The 11,968-nt window shown below is 34.8% G+C and overlaps 1 long non-coding RNA gene across 1 annotated transcript; it reads left to right on the forward strand.

Moving 5' to 3' along the window:
- Positions 1 to 651: 651 nt before the first annotated feature.
- On the forward strand, positions 652 to 11,059 carry LOC107847742. Its single transcript, XR_001667637.2, has 3 exons — positions 652 to 5,390; positions 5,481 to 5,539; positions 10,639 to 11,059. It is a non-coding gene; the product is annotated as an uncharacterized LOC107847742 (long non-coding RNA).
- Positions 11,060 to 11,968: the final 909 nt, after the last annotated feature.

An 11,968-nucleotide genomic window follows, 5' to 3' on the forward strand; every position in this document is an offset into this window, starting at 1 on the left:
CTAGATGAATGAGTCAATCAAAGATTAGAAAGTAGAGGTTTTCTCCCAAGGAGGAGATGGTGTGTTGCATTGCCAGGGTAGACTGTGTGTGCTGTGTGTAGACTATTTGAGATAGCAGATTCTCACAGAAGTGCATGGTGCACATTACTCTATTCACCTAGGAGCTATAAGATGTACTGTGATTTGTGAGAAATCTATTGGTTGAGCGGTATGAAAAGGGATATTATAGAGTTTGTAGCCAAGTGTGCTAATTGTCAGCAGGTTAAGGTTGAGTATCAAAGGCCTAGTGGCACTATGCAAGAGTTTAGTATACCCACTTGGAAGTGGGAAGAGGTGAACAAGGACTTTGTAATGGGTTTGCCTCATACTCGTCGTCAGTATGATTTTATTTGGGTTATTATGGATAGGATGACTAAATCAACCCATTTCTTACCAGTCCATACTTCTTATTCAACCGAGGATTATGCCAAGCTATATATTAAAGAATTAGTTAGATTGCATGGAGTCCCATTATCCATCATTTCTGATAGAGGTACTCAGTTTACCTCTTATTTTTGGAAGGCTTTTCAGAAGGGTCTTGGTACCCAAGTTCATCTCAGTACAACCTTTAACCCTCAGATAGATTGTCAGGTAGAGAGGACCATTCAGACCTTAGAGGACATGTTAAGAGCTTGTGTTATCGACTTTAAGGGTAGTTGGGATGATCACTTTCCATTGATTGAGTTCGCCTACAACAACACCTATCATTCCAATATTCAGATGGCTCCATTTAAGGCTCTATATAAGAGGAGATATGGATCTCCTATTGGTTTGTTTGAGGTAGGTGAGACTGTATTGATTAGGCCATATTCATTGTTCGATGCTTTGGACAAAGTTTAGTTGATCAAAGAGAGGCTTGAGACAGCCTAGAGCCGACAGAAATATTATATAGATGTGAGGATTAGGGATCTCAAATTTAAGATTGGTGATTTTGTATATTTGAAGAACTCTCCCGTAAAGGGAGTGAACATATTTGACAAAAAGAGGAAGCTCAGTCCCCAATATGTAGGCCCTTTTAGGATCTTGAGTCATTTTGGGAAGGTAGTATATGAGCTTGAGTTGCCTGCAGATTTGGCATCAGTGCATCCAGTGTTCCATGTTTCCTTATTAAAGAAGTGTATTGGTGACCTAGCCGTAGTTGTTCCTTTAGAGAGCTTAGATATTCAGAATGGCCTTTCTTACAAAGAACTCCCAGTTGAAATCTTAGATCGCCAGATTCGTAGACTAAGAAACCAAGAAGTTCCCTTGGTCAAAGTTCTTTGGCTGAATTAGTCTGTTGAGGGAGCTACTTGGGAAGCAGAAGTAGACATGCGTACCAAATACCCTCACCTTTTCTCTGCAAACTCAGACTCAACTTAAGGTAATAGTTTTCCCTAGAGTTTCTCATTTTCATTCTCAGTTCCAGCCATATAATCATGTTCACGTCATTGCATGCATTCACAAATCAGTTCAGTCAGTCACCATGTTTCAGACTCAGTCATGTAATCATGTTTTTAGTTATGCATAATCAACATGTAATCTCAGTACCTTCGTATTCTCAGCTTAATCAGTCTCATTCGAGAATGGATATTCCCAAGGGGGAGATATTGTAATGCCCTGTAATTATCTTAGCTGAATTCAGCCCATAGTACATGTATAGAGGCTTAGAACCTAAAAATTGGCTAAGTGTTGGAGACTTAGTTTTATTTTTGAACTCTTAACTATGTTGACTTTTAAAGTGACCTTCCTAACCCCGAGATGTAAGTTAGATGTTCAGGGGTATAAGAGGCATGTCTTGGGTAAGTTTCAGATTTTTCGGACGAGGTTTGGACCACATTTGGATTTCCAAAACAGCAGCTCATCGCGATTATAGTACGTCGCGGTGGCTATGGTGGTGGTCACCTCATCACGTCGCGGAGAAGTTTAAAATGATAATTGTCAGATTCCAGCAAGTAACCGTGATTACACCGCGTTGGGGTAGAGTCGCGATGACAACCTTGGCGCATTGCGGTAAAGGTTCAATCGATGTTCTCGTTATGAATTTTAATTTTCCAAGGGTAGTCTTGTCATTTTCACTCGCCCAAATCTATTCATGACACAAAATTAAAACCCCAAAGGGGCATTATATGCCCTATTATTCATAATTTCTCTCTAAGAAAGTAATTCTCTCTCAAGAACGAACCCTTGCCCCTTTAAGATTCAAGCTTAAGTTTTAAGAAAACCTCCAAGAACCTTCATGAATTCTTCAATTAAGGTATGTTAAATGTTCATCCATGGGTCCTTTTCACCCATGGGGTCCAAGAACCCATCTTTAAGTTTTAAAGCTATGGTTTTCACTTGTTATCATGAATTTTATCCATGAATTTCCACGAATCTCAATTTTATATCATGTTTACATGTAATTGTTGTTGTTATTAAGCCCTAAACATTTTGAATGGCGCTTGTTCACTGATTTAAGTCTTAATTGGTGATTTTAGTATTAAAATCATGCTATCTTTACATGTTAAAACTATCCCCATATTTAAACCATGAATTGGAAGTGTTTTATGAAATGCCCAAAGGAATGTGTTTTGAATAATGACTACTTATCATGTCCTTAAGGTTTTAGCACGGTCTTGTTATTATTGCTATCGAGTTCTGGGGGTTATGAATACCCAAAAACTTAGCTGTTTACCTAATTTTCAGTATGTACAGAATGGTTTTAGATACATTTGAGTCTTATCAGTTCAGTCAGTTAGCATACCAGTCTAACTTAGATTAGTTCAGTAATCTGAGTTAGTTCAGTTGGGAGTAGGATTTAGTATCGAGCGAACCCAGAGATGGGGGCTCACCTACCAGTTGAGGTTGTGACCTTTAGTAGCTGTCCCTGCATTCTAGAACTATGTATCTAGCAAAGGTTATATGTTAACCTGCCAGTTGAGGGTTGACATATGTCTCACTAGAGCAGCTGCCAGTAGAGGGTGACTCTTTAGTCCTTCGGGACTTCACTTTAGTGGATCCACGCAACCATGTTTTAGTACCTGTGGCACAGTACTAACACCCTTCCAACAAGGGTCACAGGTTGGACCCCAATTAGCTCATATTGGGGCATATCAGTTAGATGATCGCTTCCACAGTCTCAGTCCAGTATTCAGCTCAGAGTTCAGTTTCCAGGCTTGCTTGACCAGGGCATATAGTTATTGGTCATTCAGTATCAGTAGTTCAGTATTTGAGGTTACAGTCTACCCTAGTATCATGTTATATGCTTGGTCATGCACTCTCAGATTTTACAGTTTTCTTGCATACTATACATTCGTTATCTCATGCTATTTATTCAGTCAGTTATTATTCCTGCATATGAGCCATGCATACTAGCCTAACCACATTTAGCATACCAATACATTCAAAGTACTGACTGCATACTCGTTTCTTGCATTATGATGTCTCATATCATAAGTTCGAATGCTCAGGCTCCTAATCGTACTTAGACTTTCCAGTCCATCAACAATAATAGCAGTGGTGAGTCTTCATCCTTTAATGACAACTTATCTTATATTCAGTTATGTTAGTAGTTCAGTCATTTAGTCAGTCGAATTTAGTTGGGGGCTTGTCCCATCAACTCCACTTTCAGTCAGTTTAGAGGCTTTCAGACTAGTACAGATAGATAGTCAGTTTTCAGTTGTTACTATCAGTTGTTTTATCAATATTGACAGTATGTTCCAGACATTTTAAACTATGATTCAGTATTGATTTTCAGTTGCTAAAATCTTATGGCATTTCTAGTTAAGTTCCACACATATTCTTGGTTATTTTATTCAGTGCTCACAGCAGGTACCAACAAGGGTTAGCTTTATGGTCCTTCGGGGCTGTAAGCACCATATGGCATCCAAGGTGTACTCTCGGGGCATTACAACCACACACACTATTAACCCCTATTCTCACATAACCTCAAGAGAGAGATCTAGCTACACATAAGATAAATAAGCATAGATATACCAAACATTTCCATTGAAATGACTTGTTGAAGATTAAGTGAATGTCATTTCAAAATTGGAATTCCCAAAAATAAACAATGGAAGTGAGCTAATCCTCTACTTAGAAAGTCTCCAATGTATTCTTCACCCAAAATTTATACAATATTTTCTTCTCCAAGTATGGAGGCTATGAACTCAAGTCTAAACCTAAAAAATTGGGTAAGATAAAATGTTATCATGATGTGAGGGTTTGAGTCTTTTTGTCAAAATTGAGATCAACCACGTGCATTCCAAACTTAGCCCTTGGGCTGCTTTCTTTCGCTAAGTTGCGTCGTGTCTACAAGACTGCGGTTATCTTCCGCAACCACGGTTTATTGATTTCCATTTGATTGCCACAATGGTGGTCGCTAGACCGCGACGACGGTAGCTGAGGCTAGCTCCTGTTATAAGTCTTCAACTGCACTTTCTTTCTCCCTTTTGATCATTTTAAGCTCCAATCCACATCTTTCTATCTTTTCAACTCTATGCCTGCAAAGAGTGGATATTAGTGCATTTACTCACAAATATATCTCATTTATTCATTCAAAATAAGGTAATGTACATGAATGTTGAGTGCGAATGAGTGATAAAATTACCACTCATCAGGCAGCTAAGATATTTTTCAATATTATCATTAATTTCACTTTTTTATAGGAATTGGTGCAAAAATCATAGTAGGGTTCATTGCCATTAAATATAGCTACAATAGTTGTAGTAAATTTGCCATATTTAACCTACAAAAAAGAAAGAAAATTTAGGCATCATAATAAGGTAATAGCTAAACATTAAATTATTATGGTTGAAAATAGCATCTGTTTATCACAGGATAAACAACTTGCAATTTCACCAATTGTAATTTCTTTGGCCCTTTTAATTTGGTTACTTGTCAGTTGAGTAATATCTTTATGAGTTTTATTCTGGAAACAAACCTGCATGTTCGTTACTTAGTCTATTATAATAATAATAATAAGTTACTATCATTTGTTTGGATGTATATGAGGACGCATATTATCATTCTCTTAGAGATATTGCTTTTTCAAATGTGGGTTCTACCCACATACTTCTAATATAGGTAGAAGATAGTCCAAAATTTCCTACACAATAAAATATTCATTGAAAAGTGTAGCTTTAATTTTTGTATCCTAAAAAATTAGATTTTAATAGATGAACACTATGGTCTTTGCAAAATATCATAACAGGTGCTAATTGGTGGTATCAAAATATGAAACTGACAGAGACAAAATTAAAATTTCAAGACATACATAAAATGATAATCCTCTCACTTGAAGAACAACGTGCAAGTAATCAAATTGCAAGCCACTATCAAGAACAATGTGTAAGTAATCAAGGCCCCTCCGGAGAGCCATTAAATTATGTCAAGTAAGTCATGCATTTTTTCTTAATTTCACCTATTTACGTGGCTTGATTTTAGTGAACTTGATCTAATTGATTTTGTTTATGTTTTGTTAGATTGTGGAGAACTTGTTAGATTGTAGAGACCAGTAATCAGAAGTGGTGTTTATGAGCAGGTAGGTATAGAGTTTTTCTCGAAGAGTTTCAAACTTATCTTTTTTGTCCTATTAAGGTTATTTATGTCTTTTTATGTATAATTAGAGAGAGCTTTTGTTTTGTTGGTTCCTGGTGTTTGAGGTTGACATGGTTAATGTTGTTTCTAGGGTTGTTGAAAACCAGGGAAAGAGTAAAACAACAATAAATACTTGATTTTTATAAGAAAAGTTTTGCGTTTGTTCAGTTTCCTTTAAGTTGAAGGGAATTTGATTAAAAAACGTACTGCTATTAAACTGGGAAACTTAGAGCTATTTGATATTGATATAGGATTAAACATGGTTAATATTGGTTCCAAAGTTGGTGAAAAGAGCCGGAATAGAAAAAGATGAGCAAAGATAGATTTTGGAAAAATATTTTTAGATTTTTTTTAAAGGGAAAAGAGAACCATTGAATTGGGGCAATGGAGAATACTGTAGTATATTTATATGATAGGATGGGTCAATGGTGTCACTTCAATTGAGTGTTAGCATAGTTCAATGGCTATCTGAACTTTTGTCTTCTCTAAGCATTTGTGTATGGAGGAGTAGGGATCTTTTAATTGTTATATTCCTACATCTATTTCCTTTTTGTATTAAAAGTTTGTTCTGTTTCACAACTGATGCAGGGTAGAAGTAAAATTGAATATGTGCATCTAGAAAATTAGTTCATCTCCTAGTGGATCACATTAGGTCGTGTATTTAGTTAGGTTTGATTTTATGAAAGATCTAGAAACTTTCCACAAATAAAGGTGCTTGGAGTTGAAGGCCCTACAGTTCTACGGAGAGCCATTAAATTGGCTCAAGTTAGTCATGATTGTTTTTCTTAATTTCAGTTATTTACCTTGCTTGATTTTGGTGAACGCGATCTAATTAAGTTTATTCATGTTTTGTCAGATGGTGGAGAGTAGTTATCAGATTTAGTAGTTATGAGCAGGTGGGTATAGAGTTTGAATATGCTGATGTGATGCTACCATTTTATGAATAAACTCGTATAACTGTAAGAGTCAAAGTAGTGCAAGTTTGTGATTAAAAATAAGTGCTTTTGATTGAAAAAGGTCTGCTATAGATAATCTCTAAGGTTTAGGTAGGGGCTAAAAATGATTAGCTGCACAAGTTTTTTTTTAGAAATAGAGAAATAGGTACAAGAAACTAAAGAATGACAGTTCTCTTAATCCCTATTCCTCAAGTACAAACCTACTAATACTTGAGCAAGGAGCATAGAAAATTTTCTTTCTTGCCATAGGAGGAATTCTTATTTCAAAGACTTAAAAGTTATTATGTTAAGAGAAATTCTCATTTATGTGATTTAAGAGTAGCAATTGAGGCTTCATGTATTAGGTTCTTATATCTCGATTAAACTGATTTTGCTGGTGTTTAATTAGCTATATTCTCTGTTTGTTTCTAGGATACACACTATGCTGCTATATCTGGGTTTTGAGGCAAAAATTACTTCTTATTCAACCTTACAACTCTTAGAGATTTATAACACCCCAAATTTTTGTCCCAAGGAAATTCCTGAGTTTTTGGACTCACTACCCTGATTACGATTGACCCTATGAGTTCTAAGGTGTCCATATGGGTGGTAGAACCCTATTCATAGGGTGACCAGTGAAGTTTCCCGTGGTGTCTATTCGGAGTATGACTAGACTCAATGAGTTGTCTAAATGAGTTGTATGGTGTTTCTTGTAGCCAAACTAGTAAAGGTGTGCACCAACTCTGAAACTATGGAATTCAAAAAAGGTTTGAAGGAGTGTAAGACACCCTCCGCATTAACTACAATGTGCGAAGTGTACGACCAAAGACTCAATGGAATTGTGATTTATGATTAGATGAAGTAAAAAAATAGAGAAAAGACATCTTCCCCCCCTAAACTTGTCCTCCAAGCTCACTTTAGCACTTAAACTTTACTTCGGTTTATTTACCCCCCTTAACATCTTTAAAATGAATTATTTTCACCCCTCAAAACTGAATACCACTCTTACAACGGAGAATGTGTTACACTCGCTTACACATCAATGCCACGTCAATGCCACGTTGGAGCCACATCATTGCCACGTAAGAAATTACTATTTTTTTTAAAAAATTAATCCCTCCCACATTATTTTATATATTTTTTTGAAAAAAAATAACAAGTATATATACTATTTTATATATATATATATATTTATATTTATATATACATATTTATATATATATTAAAGAAAAAGTGCACCCCCCACCCCTATTTTCTTTCTTCTTCACACCCCCACCCCATCCTGCCCACCGTGCCCCTCTTTACGTGGCCCCTTCCCTCTACCCCCCACCAGCTCTCCTCCTCTTTCAAACCCATCCCACTTTCATTGTTTTCCAATTTTCCTCCATTAACAACCTCCCACTCCATCTTCAATTTTAATTTTCCTCCATCCCCATCCCTCATTTTTCTTCTTCTTCTTCAAACCACCCACCCCCGTCCCCGCCCCCGCCCCCTCTATTTCTTTCTCTTCTTCCAGCCAACCCCCATCCCCACCTCCAATTTTTTTTTCATTTTCTTTAATTAACACCATTAGAGAACAATCACAAAAATATCAAATTAAAATTTTTCTCCATCAAACACCATCTCAACCTTTAATCAAACTTTCTCAAGTTTTCAACTACCAAATTCACCCTTGAAGATGTAAACATACATAAAGAATAGAGAAGGAATAATGAACTTTAAAAATAAAAATTATGAAAATTTCTTTCAATTTTGTTGTTCTTCGAACTGAATTAATGAAGCAATTTAATGTCTTCAAGTTCTTTGTTGGAGAATGTATTAATGGAGAAAAATGAAAAAAAATGGAGGAAAGTGTTGTTGGAGGATGTGTTTGAGGTTGTTAATGGAAGAATTAATTGTTGTAGAAAATGGGTGTTGTTGTTTGTTGATGTATTGGAGAATAAAATGGTATGGGGTGTGGGGTGTTGGTGTGTGGGGTGGGGATGAGAGGTGAAGGTGGGTGGGGGGTATTGAAGAAGAAAGGAGTATTTTCTTCTATAAAAAATAAGTGAGAAAAGAAGAAGAAAAATCTGAAACGCGCCCTTTTTTTTTAAATGCCACATCAGCATTAGGGAGGAAAATAATTCACTTTAAAGATGTTAAGGGGGGTAAATAAATGAAAGTTAAGTGCTAAAGTGAGTTTGGAAGACAAGTTCAGAGGGAAAAAGATGTCTTTTCTCTAAAAAATAATATGTAGTAGTTTTTACAATATACAGATATAGTGATTGAACAAGTAATGAATAAAAGAATTAATAAGACATCAAAACTAACTTGTGTAGATAATTTAAAGAATTTATGAGCAAATAATCACAATTTGTAGTTTGAAATAGGTAAAGAATCAAAGAATTTAATCATATGCAGGAAATGTAAATATACCTCCCTCAATTGAAAAATTCAGTCTATCATGGTTAAAACCTATTGTTTATCCCCAGCGGAGTCGCCATGCTGTCATGCCCTATTTTTGTCAAGGTTAAATAAGCATGACTCGTGGACTCTAAATGAATTGACAATTTGTACAGTCGCCACCTAATTTTTAAAGGAAAATAAGGAAACCTATTTATTTATTAACACGTATGACTTATTTCTTAGTCTATGAAAATCAATTTAGATTCTAGGTAAGGATTCAAATTATTTCGAAGGAAAGGGGTTAGACACTCTTAAAAATCCATAAATGTGGTATCCGACTAGACTAAATTTATCAAAGAGGAAGGAGGTAAAAATAATTCTTTTGAAAAAATATAAATATGTATGTATATTAAGCATATGAATAAAACTTATTGTTCTGAAAAAAAGTATAGATAAAAATGTACAAATTATATGTGAAAAGAAAAAGTATTTTGTGACGTATGAAAAGAAAAGTATCTTTTATGTACTAAAAAGAGAAAAATATATTTTTGTAAATAATACTACATACTTGATTGAGATTACAGAGAAAAAAAATAAAGATTTTACTTGAAAAGAAAAAATCACAATGTCTATGATGTAAATGTGTGTAAATTAATTGATTAATTTATTTGTGTAAATATTAACGGTCTAAGTTTGCCTAAATATATGTTAATGAATATGTAAGTAACGAATGACCTCGCCCGATATCCGAAAGTAAAGTTTTCACTATATTTCCATCTTTATGTACAATCACAGAAATGAGAAATAAAACTACTAACATGGAGCTCAAAACTCTCTTTTAAATATCACCTCAGGGTGTATTATCAAGAACATGTATAAATGCTTGATGGAAGTATTAAAAATAAACAAATAAATAAAAATTGTGTTTACACATAAATATATGTAGATGTATATAAAAATAGAGTTTTGTTATAAAGTAGGCTCGGATTAAGTTTTAGACGTGCCATGTCTACAAAGTGGTTGTTCGATTTATCGGTCATCCTAAATCGTCTTACCAAGATATGAATCATAAAACCTTTTGTGTTGTCGTAATATTATAAAATTTTTGTCCTCGTCCGAATTTATTTATTTTTGTTATGTATTTGTATACGTAATGTCTGTCTTTTATTTGGGGAGGCTTCTAAAATTGACAAAAAAATTCTTCATCGGTCATGTATTTATTTGATGTAAAATAAGAAAATTTGAGAAATAAAATTTGTCTTTTGTAATTGGGTGGCCTCGAAAATTCGACGGAAAGATATTATCATCGGCCAAGTGTTGTGAGGTGTTTGTTTGTTATCAGTTAAATAAAATGGAAAGGACAAAATCATCCGAAATCAATCTCTTGAGATACAAATCAGTAACAAAGATAATTTTAAACAAAGCAAGAATGACAACAATACAACAACAACAAGAGTTAGCAACAATACACACTTATATGATCGAAATACAATCTAAATATGGAGAAATCCCACCAAAAATGAACTCCGTCGGAAAATGTATAACTTTAGTAAGATTTGTGCAAAAACCAACATATGACACATAAAATTGATGATACTCAGTCTACCCAAAGGTTAAAATTCAAATCAAAGGTAGTTGTGTGTGTTGCTTTAACAACGTTCACTGGAGCAATGCTTCAAACGTTGAGAATCCGGCTAGATCTAACCCATTTTTGATGTGACAGTGATGGAAAGAGGATAGGAAGAGGAGCAACACAGTGGTGGAGGTGCCTCATCGGTCATCAATCCCAGCGAGGAGTGGCAACTAGTGAATACGGTGTTAAAGAGGAGGGATGATAATGGTGGTTGAAGCCTGTTCGCCAGAGCTCTAATAGTGGCAATGGTTAAGGGAAAATAAGAAAGAGGAAAGATGGGAGGGAAAGGAAATCTTGTTTTCTTTGTATTTGGTGTGTATGTATGTGTGCGTTTTTATGTATTTTTTTGTGTATTTGAAAAGAAAAAATATGTGTGTGGTGAAGAATATGTGTGTATTTCTGAATGTATTTTTTATGTGTTTGTGAGAGGAAAAGGAAAGAAGAGTAAAAAAGAATGTGTTTTCATATCTTCCACCCACCACCTATTTATAATAAATATTGGCATTCTTTATTATGCAAAGGATAAAAAGGTGCCCCTTTATTGAACACTCTTTGATCCTTAAGTTATTGGCTAGAGAATTTTTCGTCCTTTTAACCAACATGCAAAGTTATTGTCCAAAGAGTAGTATTATTGAGTTGTCATTTTCAAATGTGACAAGACATTATTGTGTGGTGTTGTCGGATATGACAAGACATGAGATTATTATATTGTGTAAAATTAATTGATTCAATTTAGCATTTGCAGACTGTAAAAATGTGTAAAATGTAGAAATTGATATGTAATTAAAAAAATGTAAAAAATATTGAAAATGTAATTAACTTAAAAATATCATGAAAAGAAATATAATATCAAGTTGTGTACGCGTGCAGATGATTGTGAATTTTTTTTAAAGATGATAATGAATTGTTAAAAATTCTAATGTACAGAGAATTATCAATAAATTATGAAAAAAAATATGACAATAGATTGATAAAATCCTAAAGTACGGATGATTATCAATAATTTGTCAATAATTTAAAAAACGTGTGAAAAATATGTTTCGTGCCCTTTAACGATCAGGAAGCCTGAAGACATTAATTTTAAGCATGAAGAGCAAAAATTGGGTGTCAATAGTAACCACATCTAGAGATGGCTCAAATTTCTGGCAAGTAGCAAGTGCATAAAGATGATTCCATCTATTGTCGGTACCAGAAGTGGTGCCCTTAGGTACAAGAGACAAAGAAGTGGCGACCGGAAACTTATTAGCTATAGTGGAAACTTTTTCTATGGGATAATTTCTACTGTAGATGACCAGGATGACCATAATTCAAACACAAGTTCCTTCCCTCCCAACAATTTCCATGGTGAAGTTGTCCATAAAAATGGCAAGGAGGATAAGGTGGGGCTGACTGAGCTCTGCTAGATAGAGAGTAGGCATCC

The sequence above is a fragment of the Capsicum annuum genome, chromosome 11 (assembly GCF_002878395.1).
Source record: "Capsicum annuum cultivar UCD-10X-F1 chromosome 11, UCD10Xv1.1, whole genome shotgun sequence".
NCBI classification, from domain to species: Eukaryota; Viridiplantae; Streptophyta; class Magnoliopsida; order Solanales; family Solanaceae; genus Capsicum; species Capsicum annuum.